Genomic DNA, 18,181 nt, shown 5'->3' with positions numbered 1-18,181 from the left:
AGTAGAACGGGCTTGTCAGGTTTCCCTGTCTCGGAGCTTCTGTAGTAGGAGGGAATGAGAGCTCCAGTCCCTTCACCTTGGGAACACCTGGAACCCCAGCACCTCTGCGCGTACCAGGAGGACTATTCATAGTTTTCCACAATGGTTAAGGAAGGCCACTCTGTAAAATGAGCCTGAATTACTAGATATTTGAAATATACCAGGCTTGCAATAACTGTTTGCAAAGATCTAAAGTGAGTCAGACTCGAGCAGATCAAGACAGTGCGTACTGTTTTATTTTCCGGAAGCAGCAAAACCACCAAGTCCCTGGTAAACAACAGAGTGATGCCATCAGGTGTGTCCATCCTACTGAAGTCGTGCCGGTGCTGGTGACACTGCAATGAATGAGAACTGAGGTCACTTCTGGGACTATTTAGAAAACCCTCCAGCATGGAACTAGGGCTGTTCCGAGTAAGTCACAGGCTGCAGATGTCCCCAGAGAACCACAGCCATGGGGAGCTTATTCAGTACTGGATGCCAAAGACCTTCTGAGGGGTGTTGGTACCTTTCTGGTTCTTAAACATCTGCACCTCTTAACAGCAGCATCTCAATTATGTGATTGTCACTTTAGGCTTCAAAACATTTTTTTTTTTTTTTTTTTTTTTGCGGTTGATTGTGAGCCTGGGACAACAATATCAAAGACACTGATACTTGTGAAAAGACATCAAAATTTGGTGGTTTCCTCACTTCACTGGCTTTGGACAAACTTGTAGTGTCTTCTGGTGTCTTCCAAGAATTGATGCGAGGGTGGGAGGAAGTTCACATGAGTTCTTTGACACCGGGCTCCAGGCCCCGGCACTGCATTTCACACCAGCCGACTCCTTGCATTAACCCAGCACCTGGAGACATGGGGTTTTGGCATTGACAAGTGTTTTGCGGTCTGTACCTCTAACTCTTTTGCAAACTTTTCAGGAACATAAATGGTAAGCCTGGAATTATGTCACATTATAATATTTTAGTGAGATCTATGTAATGTTGTGGTGAGTTTTCTTAAGTAGCTAACAATGTAATTGCAAATCATATTTAGTTCTTCCTTAATTAGAAATGTACTTATGTGTATGTGCACATGTGCACACACACACACACTCATACACATGCATGTGTTTTGCCCTTGTGTGATTCTGGAAGTTTCTTTTTAAGGGCACGTTGGGAGGTGATTGGGTAGGATGGGAAGAGAACTGGATCGGGTCCAGGCACTGAATTCCAGTCTGTGCTTTCACCTACTTATCTATGAGACTTTTTGAAAATTCCTCAGTCTCTCTAAGTCTTGATTGCATCTGCCAAATAAGCCACCTCAATACTTGAGGATTCCTGAGATCACTTCTGAGCCTGTCATTTACTGGTGAGGGAAACCACATTGTCAGTACATCCAAGCAACATCCATGCCAAGGAAGTGCCTCAACTCACAATATGCAAAAAGAAATCTGAAAGCCAGGAAGTACAGTGAGGGGTGCAGAAGCCCATGCCTCATGGTATTGTTCAACAAAGGAAAAACTGAAAACACTGGCAATCTAAACAATGACGGGCCACCCACACCTTAGAAAAAATGAGTAACCATATAGATGTCATCAAGCATTTAATTTGATAGAAATTTTATAGAAATAATATAGAGTTAAGTAAGAAAAAGTCAGCTATCAGCAGTACACGTAATATATTCCCATTTTTGAAAAATAAAGGGGATGGGATGGCACAGGGTTTCCATGTTATTACTAGGCAGAGATAATATTTTGACGAATTTACAAATCAGACCTTGATTTACACATGGTCTTGCCATCACTTGCTGGAGCTTTCTCTGCTTCTGCTGTAATCCAGCCCAGTTTTCTAAAGCAACACAATTAACAGCTCTTACCAACTTATTGCACGGCTGCGGCTCAGGGAAGCATTGCCCGGGCCTGTTCAGCAAGAATATGAATCCTGATCTCTTACAGAACTGAGTGCAAATTACGCATGGCCTCTTTGCTTGCCCCTCACTCTGCGAATTACATGATGGGAAACTGCCAGAAAAGAAGAAATTAAATTCAGAAGTAAAATGGTAGAGCAGAGACAAAGAGGCACAAAAGTAAGGTTGTGTCAATCCAGTTCACTTAGTGATGGAATAGAAAGTGTAGGTTTGGAAAGAGGATTACAAAGCGGGTAGGGGACTGGCGGACAGAGTGGTAATGCAGCCACTGGCTACCAATGGAGAGGAGGGTCACCAAGCTGTAGAAGGAATGAGAAACGATGAAATCCAAGAATGTAGTTCAGAGGTCACTAGTAATGCAGCCTACCCAAGCATGTGATTTAATTTCATCTTGAACCACCCAAATCCTCTCTTGAACATTAAGTTCCACTGAATGGCATTGTTTGTGGAATTCTTGTCTTCGTCCAGAAAAGAGGAACGAAACTACAAAGGCTAAAAGTAATTACATTTTCAATCGACTTCAGCCACCAGTTCTTACATGGGTCTTCCTAATTTCAACGCATGATTTTATAAATATTTAACCATTATCCCCTAAAGTTGTGCTTTCTTGTCTTAGCCATTGAAGATTAAGTGGCTGATGGATCATTATTATTTTTGCAAACCAGAAATGTGAGAACATTTAAAATATTGCCATATCTCAATTCAAACAAAGTGCAAGCTGAATGTCTTCAAGAAACAATGTTTGAAATTCACGACTTCACAAGGAAGCGGAAGGCCAGGGTCCTAAGCTGGTCTTTCTTCAAACTGCCAAATGCAGCCTGGACTGTTGAAGCAGGAAGGTCTTGCTAGGTCTAATCCTGAGACTGGCATTGCCTGGTCATTCCTGAGAATAGGAATTGACCTTCAACCTTCCAAACCTGGAGCCTGGATGTTCCTCTGGACAAATAAACAGAGGATGACCAGAGCAGGCAGGAATAGGGAGGCATCTTTATTGTAGTGTAATGAATCAGAGTCTTTCAATGAGGAGATGGTTCCTTAAGCAAAAACCACCTCAAGGGTCCCACTTAATTGTAAATTATTGTTTTAGTGTATTAAATTGTTCCCTAGAGGCCTAAAGGAAGTATGGAAAACTGCCTGATTTACTTTTACAAAGTGATTTACACACTGGAGCGTAATCTGTTTCAATAAATCTCCACAAAACCGGCCATTCCCGAGGTCGTGCTACACAGGGTGATTTCAATTGCGCAGTCATTTACCACCACTTGGTTCGGCTTCCCCGAGTCAAAGCCCGAAGAAAATAAACACAGGCCTTCTCTACAGCTCATTCTGTCACAGGACAACCGTATTTTCCTGTAGTTCAAAAACAAGGGGAAATGCTTTATAGCATTTATAAGGAGACCCCTCCGCCACTCCTTCTCCCCTCCTAGGCACAACCCCGAGGTGCCTTGGGAACAGCATGTTCTTGGACACTGCTGGGAGGATTTACAAAGAATGTGAAGCTCTTGTGCTCGCAAATGATGGAACAAAGCATGTCTTACTTTCAACACAACGACCCATCATTTCACATTTACCTGCCTGTCCTTTGGTTCTGCAATGTGATACATAATCAAAAGGGGAACCTCAAGTTCAATTAGTAGGACAGTTCATTAATTTGGAGACAGAAGTGGCAGTTGAAAACCGGTTTTCAATAAGGTCAATCTTCAGTGACTTCATGCCATATCTGAAGTTCATGATTTTTTCCCCCCAAATTTAATATTTATTGGAGTATTTTCTCCCAAAGAACATTTTCTCAAGCTACTGCTGCTAGAAACTGAAAAGAATTCACTTAAAAGCAGTTCTATTTATGCAGCTTTTATTGATTGAATGTTCAGCCCCTTTTAAAATCAGCAGCACATCTCCCAAAACGAGAGGAGGTGATAAGAAGCCTCATGTCTTGAGATTCCCATGGGGAGAAATAGGTCACGCTTAGGAAGAGCTGATCAACAGAATGGGAAATGGCTGCCCAGCAAAGAGACCTCATCTATCCAATAAAGTCAGATCAAATTCACAATCATGCGGTGTGCACTCTCAGATTGCTTCACATTATTCCTCTTCCTGAAGACCATCTTTCAAGCTGGAAATTTCAACAAGGAAAGAATTCTAACCATTTCAAAGTATATTTACTAAATCTTCCCCTTCCACCCCCCCCCCCCGTTCTTCTTAACGATTGGATGACAGTTCAGCCACCCAGACGCAGCCAGAGAGGCTCCTTCTGAGGACCCCTGGGTTACACACTAAGGTAGCTGCTGCCCACAGGTTGTTCTGTGATTTCCAGAATAGGAGCGGCAGCTCAGCCCCAGGACTCCTGCTTGGACTGGGCCTGCAGTAGGTTGGGGGGTGTGTGCCTGGGCCAGTGACCAATGACCTCTGAACAATGACAGAGGCCAGATTTGTGACCCCACTGCCTCTTGTCCTCAGCAACCTGTCTCAGTTTGGAATTCAGTGTGTAAACTCAGAGTTTGTGAAGGTTGGCTTTTTCTGTTTGCAAGGTACTGTTTGGTTTCAAAAGAGGTTTTTTTTTTTTGACTGAATTTAAAAAATCATGAAAACTGCTGCTTATGGGAAACGTACTGAAAGCAAACTAGGCTCTCGTCACACAGAGGCAATTAGAAAACTCACATTTGTTCATGGTGCAGTTTGTTTTATTTAAAAAAAAAAAAAAGGGGTTGAGTACCATGTGATAAAACTTAGCATCTGGACATCTATCTTCCCCTGTTCTGACAGAGTCTCTGTATACACCATCACCTGGAAGGCATTTCCTGCAAAATGTCTAACCTGAGTCTGATCATCAGAGAACAGTCAGGCCAGTCCAGGTGTGGGAGATTCTATAGGACAATTTCGTAGACTGAAAAAAAAAAAAAAAAAACCCAAAATACAACACAGATGGGCCAAGCCAAACCAAATGGTCAGGGCATTAGTCTAAATTGAAACACTAATATATGAACCTCAATGGCATGTTAATTTTTTCTAAAGCTATGCAAGACATTTTGAAGACTTAGGGAAATTTGAATATGGATTGTATATTAAAAATTATTAAATGACTATTGATTTTCTTTTTTTAATATTTATTTTTTAGTTGTAGTTGGACACATACTATTTATTTTTTTTATGTGGTGCTGAGAATCAAACCCAGGGCCTCCTACATGCTAGACGGGCGCTCTCCCGCTGAGCCACAACCCCAGCCCCAAATGTTGATTTTCTAAGGTGTGATAATGGTGGGTTGGGGTATGTCCTTTGAGGAAGATGCTGTAGAATTTAGGGGTGAAGTGTCATGATGTCCAAAACATCCTTGAAAATGGTTCAGCCAAATCATACACATATAAATGGAAACTGGCAGGCATTACAAGGGAGAGAGAAAACAGGCTGCACTTTTCTTATAGAACAGAGGATATTCTAATGCACTTACCTGGGCTGGATTCTCACTTTGGTTCCTAGCAGAAGAGATAAGGAGAACCTGGGCTCTCACTCACACTTGGAAATGAATTTAATAAAATTCTAAAGAACCAGACAAGCAACTTTAGGTGCCAGAGAAGAATTTGCCCTCCTTGGAGATGGGACTGAGCACAGTAACTTTATGACAAATGAGCTGCTGGACCTTGTTTGAGTCTGAAATGAGAACTGGTCATGTTGGCGGAGACAGGAAGAAGTCAGGTTAAGACTGGGCAACGGAAAGACCAGAGTGATGGATGCTTGGCAGGGCCTTGGCTACCAAGACTTGTACCATCTGAAAACAATGAAGAGTTCTCTTTCTATTTTGAAATGGGCTTGAAGAGGAAGGAAACAAGCTGGTTTTGGAGGGCTCTCCCTTTCTGGCTCGTTCCAGGCCCTGTCCTTCTCTGCAGTCCACTGTGGGACTTGCGGAAGGAGAAAGGGCTGAATTCACTCCCTTGGGCCTGGGATGAGGCCCCGTGAGATATTGAATCTGAGTGCTTGGTGTGAACAGGTGCTCTTTTGGTGCATTGTTGATGAACTACGTCAGAGATATGTCAGCGTCATCACCAGATTTGAGGGTGTGAAGACACAGAGGGGAGCGTGGCACGTGGGGAAGGAGGTCAGACTGGAGCCATGCACCTGTGAGCCAAGGAACAGCAAGGACTGTCAAGTCACCAAAGCCAGGAGACAGTCATCACTTGTTACCAGTCATCAAGCAAATCAAAACCACAAAGAGATCCCGTCTTGTACCTCCAAGACTGACTTGAAACAACCAACAAAACAACACCCTAAAAAACAACAGCACCAAATTAAGGGGAAAATGTAGTACAATTGGAGCTCTTATTTGTTGCTGGTTAGAATATAACACAGCACAACAGTTGACAGTTTCTTAGAGCGTTAAACATGTATACAACCTGAGGTGCACGTGTCGCATATAAGATGTGCACAGGAGGATTTGTCCATGATTGCAACAGCAGCTTTTTTTTTTTTTTTAATAATAATAGACAAAAAATAGAAACAACTCAAGGGTTTATCAACAGGAGGTTAGATAAAGAAATTCATATGATGGAATTCTACTCAAAATGAACAAACTACTGATTCATGCAACATAGGTGAACATTGTGTTGAGCTAAAAAAAAGTCAGCACCCAAAGAATGCCAAATATTTGACTTCTTTTCTATGAAATGCAAAAATAGGCAAAACCTCACTATGGTATTATAAATCAGATGTCTCTGGGGGTGAGGGTGGGATTGCCTGGAAGGAAACTTCCTAGAGTGATGGAATGTTCTCTATTTTGATTGAAGTGGTGATTACACAGGTTATATAATTGTCAAAACTCATCAGACTGAACATTTAAGACTTGTGCATTTGAATGTTTTGATTATACCTGAATAGATATAAAAGGTTGGCAGATGAGAATATTCAACCAAATCTGTATTAGTATGGATGTGACTTGTCTCAGTTGGTGTCCTGGGAGGCAGAGATGAACATTCATTCATATTTGCTCAATAAGGCAAGATTCAGGCAGGACAAAAAAACTACTGTCCTCCTGTCTGAAAGGCCTGCACAGAGAGCTTGCTGAGCATCGACTTGAAGGGGAGTGCAGGGGTCCAGAATCCTCACTGCATTTGGGATGGTAAGAGGAATAAAACCAGTGACTCAGTTGGCATGTCTTCCTCTGAGCCTCTGTGTCTTTCTGTGGGTGGGCTACACCCCTGTAGATCTGGGTCTTCTCCACACCTGTCTCTGACCTCCGCATCTGTCAGGCTGCAGAAGAGGGGCATGTAGCAGCACCAGCTTTTCTCCTCAAGTCTCATGGGATCTGTATGGGCTCACTGGGTCCTCTCACTGGGAAAGGCCCCATGGGTGTTTGTTAAGTCCCTCCAGGTGACAGGCAGCTCTCTCTCCCCTGAGGCATTCATGGCTTGGCACTGTGCTAGCCCCAGGGGGGCGTGTCCAAGGCACAGGAGCTCACAGGCTCTGCACCGTGTTTATCCTCCTCTTGCTGTTCTGACAGTGGGTCCTCCCCTGTGCAGGTGGAGTCCCGGGTCACATGGTGTAAACATCCAAGAGCAAGGTCCCTGCTGGGCCTTTCCCACCAGCTGGCGGTCTAACTGAGGCCTAACTTGGGCACAAAGAGCACGGGAGCAAACCTTTGGTAAGTGCCGCACATACAGGGCAGATGTCACCAGGTCACTGATGTTCTGACCTGGGTCCTCAAGGAGAAAAGAACAAGGAGTACTGCATATGGGACAGAGAAATCAGTGTGACTGGAGAGGAGAATGTGGGACCAGAGTCAGAGAGAGAGAAAGAGAGGGAGGGAGAGACAGTTGAGAAATCCCACGAGTGGGCAAGTCACCAAATGAGTGACAGGCATTTAGACACAGGCTCAAGACATAGGCTAAAAAAATTAATGAAACGCTAGAATGGGACTGAGGGAAATGACCGTGGTCCTGTGTCTTCCCCTAAGACCCCGGCCAACATGCCCAATCTCCTTTGAACAGCAGCGTCCCTGAAGGTCACTATGGGTGCTAAAGAAAAAGATTTTTAAAAAGTTGTTATAGATGTGGCTTCTTTCTTCAGGTGTTTTCACTCATCTAAGTGGCTGACAGGTATTTCTTATTAAAATTTTAAAGCTTTATTGTTCTGACTCAATTAATTTTTTGGTCTTTTAGAGCTCCAAGGCCCCCTGCCTCCTGCGTTTTTTTTTTTTCCAAGTGTCTTGGTGTTTTAGTCTTGGAACCTCTGCGTTCCCCTGTGTTCAGGGGGAAGTCTCCCCGAGGGTCGGAGAGACTATGAGCAGAGGTTGGGATGGAGTTCTCGTGTTTTTCAAACTGTCTGAGATTTGGACCTCCGTCTTCTTGGACCTTGGAGCTTGGTGTGGCTTTCTGTTTGCCTCTGACATGGACTTGATCATTTTTCCACGCCGACTGGTGTTTGGCAGCCAACAGCCGGGGTGCTAATCCCTGTTGTAAAACAGTAACCGCTCTGTTTTGATAAGACTGCCCATAATTTATTGCTGCTTTAACCTCTCTGTTGCTTAGGCAACCAATATCCCGAGTTGATGCTCGGGCTATTTTAGTGAAGTTTACAAATTCATTACCTTGTACCCACAGAGCCCATGCCTTTGCAGTGTCGCACTCTGTGACTCACACTTGACTCGCTGAGAGTGGCCGCCACTCCAGATGAACTGTGACCTGTGGCCCGGGGTGTCCATGAAGAGCTGGAAGAGAGGCACTGTGACTCATAGGCTGACAGTGACCTGTCTCCTTGGAGAACGCACAACATAAAGCAGGCGAGGCACGCCAACCACACTGATCTTTCAATGAGCCTGTCCTTCACGGCAGATCACCCTGCTGCAGACGGGGTGAACTTGTTTCACAGTACTTGCGCTGACACATGGTTAGATCTGTAACATAAAAAGGGTGCCAGCCAGTTTGGTTTGCTATGACAAAATATCATTGGTGGGTAGATCCTAAATGACAGGTCGGGAGTCTGGGAAGTCCAAGCCAAGCAGTTGGGAGTCTGGTGAGGGACCTCTTCTGGCTCCTGGACGATGCCTTCTTGTTGTGTCCTCATAGGGCACTAGTGGCATTGACTCCACCCTAGTTATCTCCCAAAGGGCCCATCTCCTAATGCCATCACTTGGGGGTTAGAATTTCAGCATAGGAACTGAGAGGGAGATAAACACCCAGGCCACAGCTCAAGGATTAGTGAGGGAAGCAAAGCCACTCCATGAAGTGATCCTTGGAACTGGGTTTGTCTTGTGGCTCTTCCTGAATTTTTGCAGGAATGTCAGGTTCTCTTGACCATGCATCTCACTTACCGTCCCTTCTCTCACATCACCACTCTGTCACTCCAGTTCTCACTCCCAACACCTCTTGGCTTCTGGCCTTCCTGCCTCTGACCCATGGAGCACCCGTTCATTTTGGTAGCATTGGTTCACAGTGTGCCCAGCCCTGCATTCTGGGAACAGTGGGTAGCTCACAGTCCTATAGAAGACAGAGACAAGTTGGCACATTAATTGCAATGCATTTAGTGGACCAGAAGAGCCAACGATGGGCTACGTATGTCTTGTTCCCTGTGCTGGGAATTTCTTGAATAAGGATATGAACGAGAAAAAGCAATTTCTGAGGGTTACAACTAAGCACGTGTTCAAAAAGCTATGGAAATCTGCAGGAGTCGGAGACAGAGTCAGCAGAGGAAAGCCATCAGCCTGCCTGGGGTGAAGCAGAGCCAGGTAACACTGCAGGGAGGTGACACTGGGCCCGTGGGTCACATGCTCTGCCTCCTCCATAGCCCTCCTATCTGTCCCTGTCCTCTAGAACTCTTCTCCTTGGGACCGAGCACTCTTCAGTGTTTTGGTACTTCATATTCCTAATCAAGTTGTTTTCTTTTTCATATTGTCATGTTCCCATAATTGATTGCAGCCTCTTTGAGAACCTATAATTTGTTGATTTTCTATATGCACACATTTATTTATTCCTATATGCATATCTCAGGCATTATTCAATATGGTCACTTTTTAGTGTAGTGTATTCTAGTTCGAGAATGCCTTTCTATTTAATTTATTCATCACACAAAAGCAATGTTTGTCTTAATGGCAGGGCTGAAAAATCTATAACTGTCAATATATAAACCTTTAATTACTTGCTAGGGGTCTGAGGAGTCAGAAATGCAAATTGAGTACCTTTGGATAAGTCTTGACTTTGATTTCACAAATACACTGTCTCCATTAAAAAACAAATGATTTTAGAGTGGTTTAAGTACTAGAGAATATGCTGTTTGTCAATTTTAGCAAGCCCTGTATCACATCTCACGGGGCTATAAACATAGCACTTGGCCTACTGGTGGGTACAGAAGCCTCATGAGAATTTATTCAGCTCAGAGGGCTTTGTCCTGAGTGTGCAAGCTCACATTTAGAACAAATGTTTTATTTTGTTTTGATCCTGGCATGTAATTAATAAAAGATTCATATAGCTTCCATATGAGGTGTTCAAAATCTGATTTTTTTTTTGTACCAGGGATTGAACCCAGAGATGCTTTACCACTGAACTACATCCCCAGCCCTTTTTTTTGTATTTTATTTAGAGACAGGGTCTTACTGAGTTGCTTAGGGCCTCACTAAGTTGCTGAGGCTGGCTTTGAACTCACGATTCCTCCTGCCTCAGCCTCTGGAGCCGCTGGGATCATAGGCGTGCACCACCAAAATCTGATTTAAAGGGATTTTTAAAATTAGTCATAAATAATGAGTAAGAGAAGGTTTGACTCCTAAACCTTACGTAGCTGCCATGTGTCTGTTTATCAAAATTAGAATTCCCTTTTATTTATTGTCCGTTTTCCTCAGTTTATGTAAAAGTCTATTATAGCAAAAACACAACAGTGGCATCCTGAGGCTCAGCCTGTGAATGACAGGTGTCAACGCTGTGGGGCTGGAGCCCTGGCTCCTGGCTACCTGGGGTGCAGAATTCCTATGAAGAACATGGTAACACCAGGGGAGATAGACATTTTTTAAAAGACCTAAATCATTATGAAAAAGTGCCATACTGTAAAACTCCATGTGTGTGATGTGTTCAGAACAGGTGAATCCATGGAGACAGGAAGTGGGTAGGTGATGGTCAGGGCCTGGGGAAAAGGACTGGGGTGCAGCAGGGTGGGCATGGGTGGAAATGATTTGCGAATAGACAGAGGTGGTGGTGGTGCCTCATGCTGAATGTACTCAATATCACTGAAATGTTCATTTAAGCATGATCAATTTATGGCATGTGAATTTCACCTCAATAAAAACAAAGAAGCAAGCAAGCAAAACCCTTTATGGGTTTCCATGCAGGGCCATTCATTGCACATTGATGAGACAGATTGAATGAGCATCCACCTTTGATGTTCTATATGTTATGCAAACCCCTTTGAGAGAGAGAGAGAGAGAGAGAGAGAGAGAGAGAGAGAGAGAGAGAGAGAGAGAGAGAGAGCTGTTTTTAGTAAGCAATTAACACATCAGCCAAATCAGTTTTTCTTATAAATCCAGAGCCCTATGAGATATCTACAACTGTGCAGAATCGCTTCATGCAATGAGTAATTCAAAGCAAAAAATAGCAATCCAAATTTTAGATGGCTACATGTCCATTTGAGAAGATTATAGGACAGCACAGGTGCCCTTTCCACTACCACCCCTGTCAGGACCCTACTGTGACCAATTGGGTCAAGGTGGACCTGGAGGCGTCTCTCAGTTTGTCAGAAGCCTTGCTCTGTACTCCCCATGTGGTCGCAGTGTGACAAAACCCCAGAGATAGTTTGGCCCAGTGCATTCTTCCTAGTATTTACACCCCAAAGGGAATTGTAAGGGACATTTAATCCTCGTGTTGCTGTTCATTTTCCTTTAACTCATCAAAGTGGGGCTCTGAAGGATTGCTTTGATCTCTATCAGGGCTTGTTCACGAGAGACATGGGGCCATAGCTTTCCAAACAGGAAGCCGAGCTTGGCCAAGAGCTTGGGGAGTTCACAGCACGACATCTGAGCTTCGATAGAGGCACTCATCCCTGGAGACCCAACTGGGTCCTAAACTTGGCTGGGGAAGGCCTCCTGCCCTCCAACGCAATAAAGCCCATTAATTAACTGTCAGGCCAGCTGCGTAACAAGTGAACTTTTAGTGGCTGTGCCATTTTCTTGGTTCCAGGCCAGAAACAACAGGTATAAGACTTAACGGATGGGGAGGCATTTCAGAGAGAAATTGGTACTTGCACAATAAAGAGCTGCCTTAGGAATCCCATGTGCATGGCAGGACATGATGTTTTAAAATTAAAATGTAAATGGATCTATTCCCAATGTCCTTCTTTCCGTTCTTCCAGATATCCTGCGTACTCCGTGTGAGTTACCACGAGGCCAATCTGAATGTCCTATGTTTGTTCCACACTCAGGGTATAAGGTTGGGAACAAAGTCTATTCTAAAGTTATGCCCCAAATTCCTGCTTAAGTGAACTTGAGCTACCTTGTGGTATCATTGTTGTGAAAGCACTAGACTGAAGTAGGGAAGCTGTCTGATTTATCAGTGGTGAAAACTGAGTCAGGCTACAAAAGGAGGAATTTGTTGTAGAGGTGTCAAGGTCTCCTGTGATGTGGAAGCATGAGATGGACACAGTCCTGAGGAAGAGCAGGTGCACCAGGCAGCGCAGAGGCCTTGCTGGCTGCAGTTCCTGGGGCTTCCTCTCTAGCCGGTGCCGTCTTTCTCTTTGAACCAAATACTGAAGGCAGAGTCTGTAGAGAGTTGGGCCTGGGGAAGGTTCTGTGATAGGTGGAGAGGACACACAAAGTGATCCCAAATGAGGAGGCTGCATGGGAATTAAGTACTTATGCAACCAGGGAAAGTCTTGGTGTCCTTTGACGCCATCCCTTCTTCAGCTCTGACACTTGGGAATTCAGCATCTGGTTGACTATTTTCCATGATGGGGTGCATACTACTTATGAGTACAACTTATTTTGTGGTTGGGATCATATACAATATAGGAAAGTCCTTATATAGAAAGGAAATTTGACTTCTGTGCTTTGGGCCACCATCAAGACTTTGAACACATAGGTCAAGGTCAAGGTCAAGTCTTATACAACATTCACATTGTAGACCTTTGTTTACTGGAGGCAAATCAATATACTGTCCTCCTAGAATTTTCTCTTATTCTGGCTAAGCATATTTAATTCCTCCAAACAGTATTCATATGATGGTAGCAATTATCCTGTCCAACCTTTTCTGTACATGGTTCAGATTCAGGTGCCTCTTAAAATGGCCTGGATAATAAGCTTCAGCTAATGTGGCTGTGGGTGACATTAGCATCCCTGGGTTGGCTCGTGTTGTCCTTATAGGCCATTCATGGACCACTGCCAGATCAGCTCTTTCTGTATGCTCTTGTGCAATTAACCTTGGAAACACAAAGGCTGGGCAGTGCACAATTCAGATCAGCAGGGAGCAGTGAGCAATTGTTGTTCAGATTGTTTCCATCTTGATTATGCCTTCCATTATACAAATAAGCTTCCTACCATCAATTGGTAGGCACAGATTCTATACCTCACTCCAGTTGGTGATGGAAAATAAACTGGAATGACCAGGGTCAAATACAGGGACTTTGGATCCAGGTAGAACTAGCAACATCTCTCTCTGCAAGTTCACCCTGAACAGCAGTCTTTGAGAACCGTTTTTAAATCATCTGTGAGTCAGTCCAGGTGCAGAGTACCTCAGATTGTCTGGAGGCTGGGGAAGTTTGCTAGTGATGAGATTTACTTTTAAAAAAAATTCGAGAGCCTTTATTTTTATGCCCAGGGAATCGTTCAGAAGGTGTAATACTCCATACAGGAGTGTTGGTGTGAGGGGACTGTCCTGTGGGGTCCCGAAGACCCTTGGGTATTGCTGATCTGGAGCTATTGGCAGGCCACTGAATTTCTAATCTGCTCCACTGGGATTTAGACAAGAGGCCTGAGCAAGTGTTCTGCTGCGATCAAGATCCAGAGACCCCACAGCTCCAGCATGCCTGTCTGCCAGCTGTTAGCTCCACGAAGCAGGAAAGGAGGGCGAGGGTTAAGAACTGAGCCAGGGGTTGCAGATTAAAGAAGGTGCCTGCTGCCTCCGAGACCCAGAGTCAGGTGAGCCCAGGTTCCCAGGTAACGAAGTGGCCAGAGCATGAAGTTGAAAAGTGAAAGTCAAAGGTTGCAGCATACAGAATCATGGGCGGAGCCCACGCACCCGACAAGACCTGGGAAGAAAACCCAAGCACCCAGCACCGAGGTGGACCAGTTGGCTGGTGTACTCTGCCTCTCATGATGAGGTCCCGCCCGGTGGGGCTGGCCTTGTTTCCCACAGAAGAAGAACTGAGAAGCCTCTTTCTCTCCACTGCCTGCTGACATGGCACGGTCACGGGATCAAAACCACAGACTCTTTCTGTTGTCCTTAGTGTGTCCCATGGGTCGTGATGACTTGGGGCTGCCTGATTTTCTTGTCTTTTCTTTCCTGTTCAGTTGTCTTTCTCTGTCCTATCGATCACCTCTACGCATTCCTGTGTTTTAGTCTTTTGCATACTCTGTGCGCTCATTATTAGCATTTGTTCTTAGACTTAAACAACAATGCTATAGCTTGATTTATTTGTAAAATAAGTATATTCCTGAAACAATGCATTTTGGTAGAATGATTTTTTAAAAATTTTTTTGGTGCTGGGGATTGAACTCAGGGGCACTCAACCTTTGAGCCACATCCCCAGCCCTATTTTGCATTATATTTAAAGACAGGGTCTCACAGAGTTGCTTAGCACCTCACTTTTGCTGAGGCTGGCTTTGAACTCGCAATCTTACTGCCTCAGCCTTCCAAGCCGCTGGGATTACAGGCGTGCACCACCACGCCCAGCTTCAACGAATTTTCGACACCCATGGGGAGATTGGAACTTGTGGAATACTTCCAATGGACCTTTTTCTGTAAAGTTGAAGAACACCTTTTGAGTCAAATAACCTCTAATTGGCCAGTTTCGTAAGTCTGTAGATTTTTAAAATCATGTTTAATTCAAATCGGTAAGCACTGTATTGTAAAGTTTATTAAGTAGCAGAGGATTTGATCAGCTGGCCAGAATTAACTGATGTGATTTCAGACCGGTGTTCAGCTTTACAGTATGATTTAAGCTCAGCACTTTAGTCAATTAAATGAGATCACTTTATAACTACTCATCCTGCGTGGCGGACTGACTGTATGATGTGCAGGATTCAATAACGGATCTTCAGGAACCAGGTGGTGCTTCCCGTTGTTGCCCTCAGTCTCACACATTGAGTGTTTGGACTATTCTGGAAACTGGGCATGCAAATGCCCATGGCTTAATTCATACCACACAATTACGTCCAGTGTCAATTCACTGTGGAGCCCCCAATTTTAAACCCCTGCAAATATGTTAACTACCACTTAGATGGGAATTGACACCATCCAAGGAATGGAGCAGGCCTACAGCCCTTCTGAAATCAAGCTGGGAAGAAGTAAAAATGGGAATTTCCAAAGTTTGGAACACAGTGAGGGCTCTTTGCTTGGAATGGAAGGGCCAAAAAGTAAATGGGAGTAAATGGGAAAGTAACAAATTTCAGTTACCCTCTGGCCATGTCTTGATAGCCAGGGGATGATAAAAGTAGATGACACTGATTGTACCGATTCACTTAGTCCTCATAGCAGCTCTTTAATGTAGAGTCTATTATAATTCCTAACTTACAAACAAAGCCACTGGGGCACAGAGACAGTCAGTACCCTATCCTGGGTTGCACAGTATGTAAATGGCAGGGCTGGGGTCTGACCCAGGTCGTCTGTCCCTGGAAATTGTGTCTTGATGGTTGCAGGGCTCAAGTGAGGTCGCAGTTGGTGAACAGCCTCTTGGCTCTATGAGGCTGCACAAGTGGAGACGTTTTTAAGCAACACTCGTGTCACGAATGTCGGGCTCTTGGACACTCCCGTGCAGATGCTCTTGATTTGCAGCAGTAACTTATACTCAAGTGACTGACTTATGTCCATCATCTCCTGTTGGAACGTGTACACAGCAGCCTGTGTCTGGTGTCTTATGAAATAGATATTTAAAAAGTTCAAATGACTTGTAGAGAAATGGATTTGAACCCAGGAATCTGGGGAAGGACGTCACGGGCTCCCTGTTCAGAGCTCCCCTCCAGCCCTGCAAATCTGAGCGCCCTGGGAGTCGAGATGATCAATCAGAGATGGGTATTGATGGATGAGTACATGCAAGACCCGACCTGCAAAAAGTGACTCATTAACCTCGCAGCCCTTCAGAGCTAAAAATATCAAAGCCCGGGTTGTCTGTCCAAAACACAAATCGAGCCCTGTGTCTCCTCTGCTTAAAACTCATTACAACTCTCCTTTGCTCTCAGGGTGAATTCTTAGTGCTGTGCCCTGCTCAGAGGCCTCAGTGGGGGGGGGGGGGCGGGTTTGACCCCTTCCCAGTCTCCTGCCAGCCCAGCAGCCACACATTCCCTCCCTCCTTCCTCACCCCAACTGCCTTTTCCTCCCCCGGGGTTCCTGCCCTCCCTAATTCCTGGGCTTCTGCGGGTCCAGGCCAGGCCAGAGCCAGGACACGCCTGTGAGCCAGAAGATCGGAGGCACCATCAAGGTCCAGACCTGGAGCTAGGCAGGCCTTCTTTGGGCTCTCCTGGTGGGCACCCAAGGAAAAGGGGAGGCTTGGCGACACCTCCACCTGGGTCAGCCCTTCCCTGCCCCAGGGGACTCCGTGGGGCTTCAGCCATGCTAAGAAGGGATGGAGGCTTACGGGGCGAGGAGCCGAGTCTTCAGAGACAGCTGGGATGGAGCTGCCGGAGACAAGGACCCTACAAACCCAACAAAGGCAGGACTCTCACAGCACCATGGAAGGACAGGGCCACTTCTTTGACCCCTTCTGTGAGTTGCCACCTACACTGAGAGCCCAGTAGACTCAAAGGAGTGCCTCCCGGGAGCCCACTGTCCTTCTTGCCTATTCATACAACTTGTGTCTGTGGCCTGGGTCCCGGGCACTGTGCCCTGGGCTAGATGTGCAAAGGGCGAAAGACCCCTGCCCTCCAGGAACTCGGGGATCCCTGCAGGACACAGGACTCGTCACTGGAGAACCAGGCACAGGGAGCCCCATGGGACCTGTGGCCCACTTCTCTGGGTGGTTGTTCAGAGGGGCCTCGTGCCCATCAGGGATGCCCGAGGGCAGGTCACTCACTGGGATGAGGGAGGTTGGGCCTCACTGTCTCCCTTCTCCTAACCAGGCCTCCTCTGGCCCCTGCACCCCATCCTGTTCATGTGTCTCTCTCTCCTTCATGAAGCATGTCCTCCTTCACCTCTCTCCTGTCTCCCTCCATCCAAATTTCTACAGCAGTAAGTTACCTGTGACATGGAATTAGGAGCTTGAATAAGTTGCACTTTGGCTTTTATTTTTCTGGAGTGGATTGAAAACTACTTGAACATAAAGGTCTCGTCTTCTATTTTGGTTTCTCTGCAGCACTTAGCAGAGAGTGACTGAGAGATACATGGGGTTGACATTACAATGCAGAAGAACTTCTCTTTCTTCTTCCTTTCCTCTCTCCCTCCATCTTCCCTCCCTCCCCTCTTCCCAATTCTCCGCCTTCTCCCCTCTCTTTCTCTTTCTCTTTCTTCCTCCCTCTCTTCTCCTTTATTCTCTCTCCTTCCCTTCCCTCCTCTCTCCAGGATTTTGGCAAGAAGGGGACACTACAGAGGTAACCACCCACGTGTCCCCTTTCTGGTTTGTGCAGAAAGCCTCCTTGGGGAGGTGCTTGGAGGGTGGAGGGATGCACTTTGTAGATGGAGAGCAAAACCAGGCTGTGGGCTTTTGGAGGAGGCAAAATTGTAATTTGCATTTCTCTGTGGAGTGAAAAGTCTGTAATTTAGGATTTTGCCTAATTGCTATTTAGAGTTCCCTGGGCCTGCGTCCCTCCTGGCAGTTCTGTGCTCTGGAGACATGCAGTATTAATGGTTAAAAGCTCCTTCCAACCTTGGCTTAAAGGTGAGATGACTCAGCCAGGGGGAGGTCAGTCCTGCATTTTGCATTTTTCCCAGAGTGCAGGTTTGTTTGGCATTGGGGAGAGAGAGCGGCCTGGGCTGGCGAGGCCTTCCAAGCACATATTTGCTGCCAGCCCCTTCACTGTCTTGTCTGCCCTAAGTTGAGCTCTGAGCAGCTGGTAGCCAGAAACCGGGCCTCACCTGATGCGGACACATCCCTGTTCCCTTGTAGCCGCAGGCTTTACATGCACATGTGTGC

At 45.5% G+C, this 18,181-nt stretch overlaps 1 protein-coding gene across 9 annotated transcripts in view; it reads left to right on the top strand.

Annotated features, from left to right (window-relative positions):
* The window catches only part of LOC120885357 (uncharacterized), a 161,391-nt gene that overhangs the window by 44,781 nt on the left and 98,429 nt on the right, over positions 1-18,181 (top strand). Inside the window, exon 3 of one of the 9 annotated variants that reach the window (XR_013429504.1) lies at positions 7,447-8,097. The exons of the other annotated variants lie outside the window; for them this stretch is intronic. The gene's annotated coding sequence lies outside the window, so the exon portion shown is untranslated. Of the gene's footprint in view, positions 1-7,446; positions 8,098-18,181 lie in introns of those variants that run through there. 9 annotated transcript variants of the gene reach the window in all.

This window comes from Ictidomys tridecemlineatus, chromosome 13 (genome assembly GCF_052094955.1).
Source record: "Ictidomys tridecemlineatus isolate mIctTri1 chromosome 13, mIctTri1.hap1, whole genome shotgun sequence".
Taxonomy (NCBI): Eukaryota; Metazoa; Chordata; class Mammalia; order Rodentia; family Sciuridae; genus Ictidomys; species Ictidomys tridecemlineatus.
This window is presented reverse-complemented; position numbering and strand designations above follow the sequence as displayed.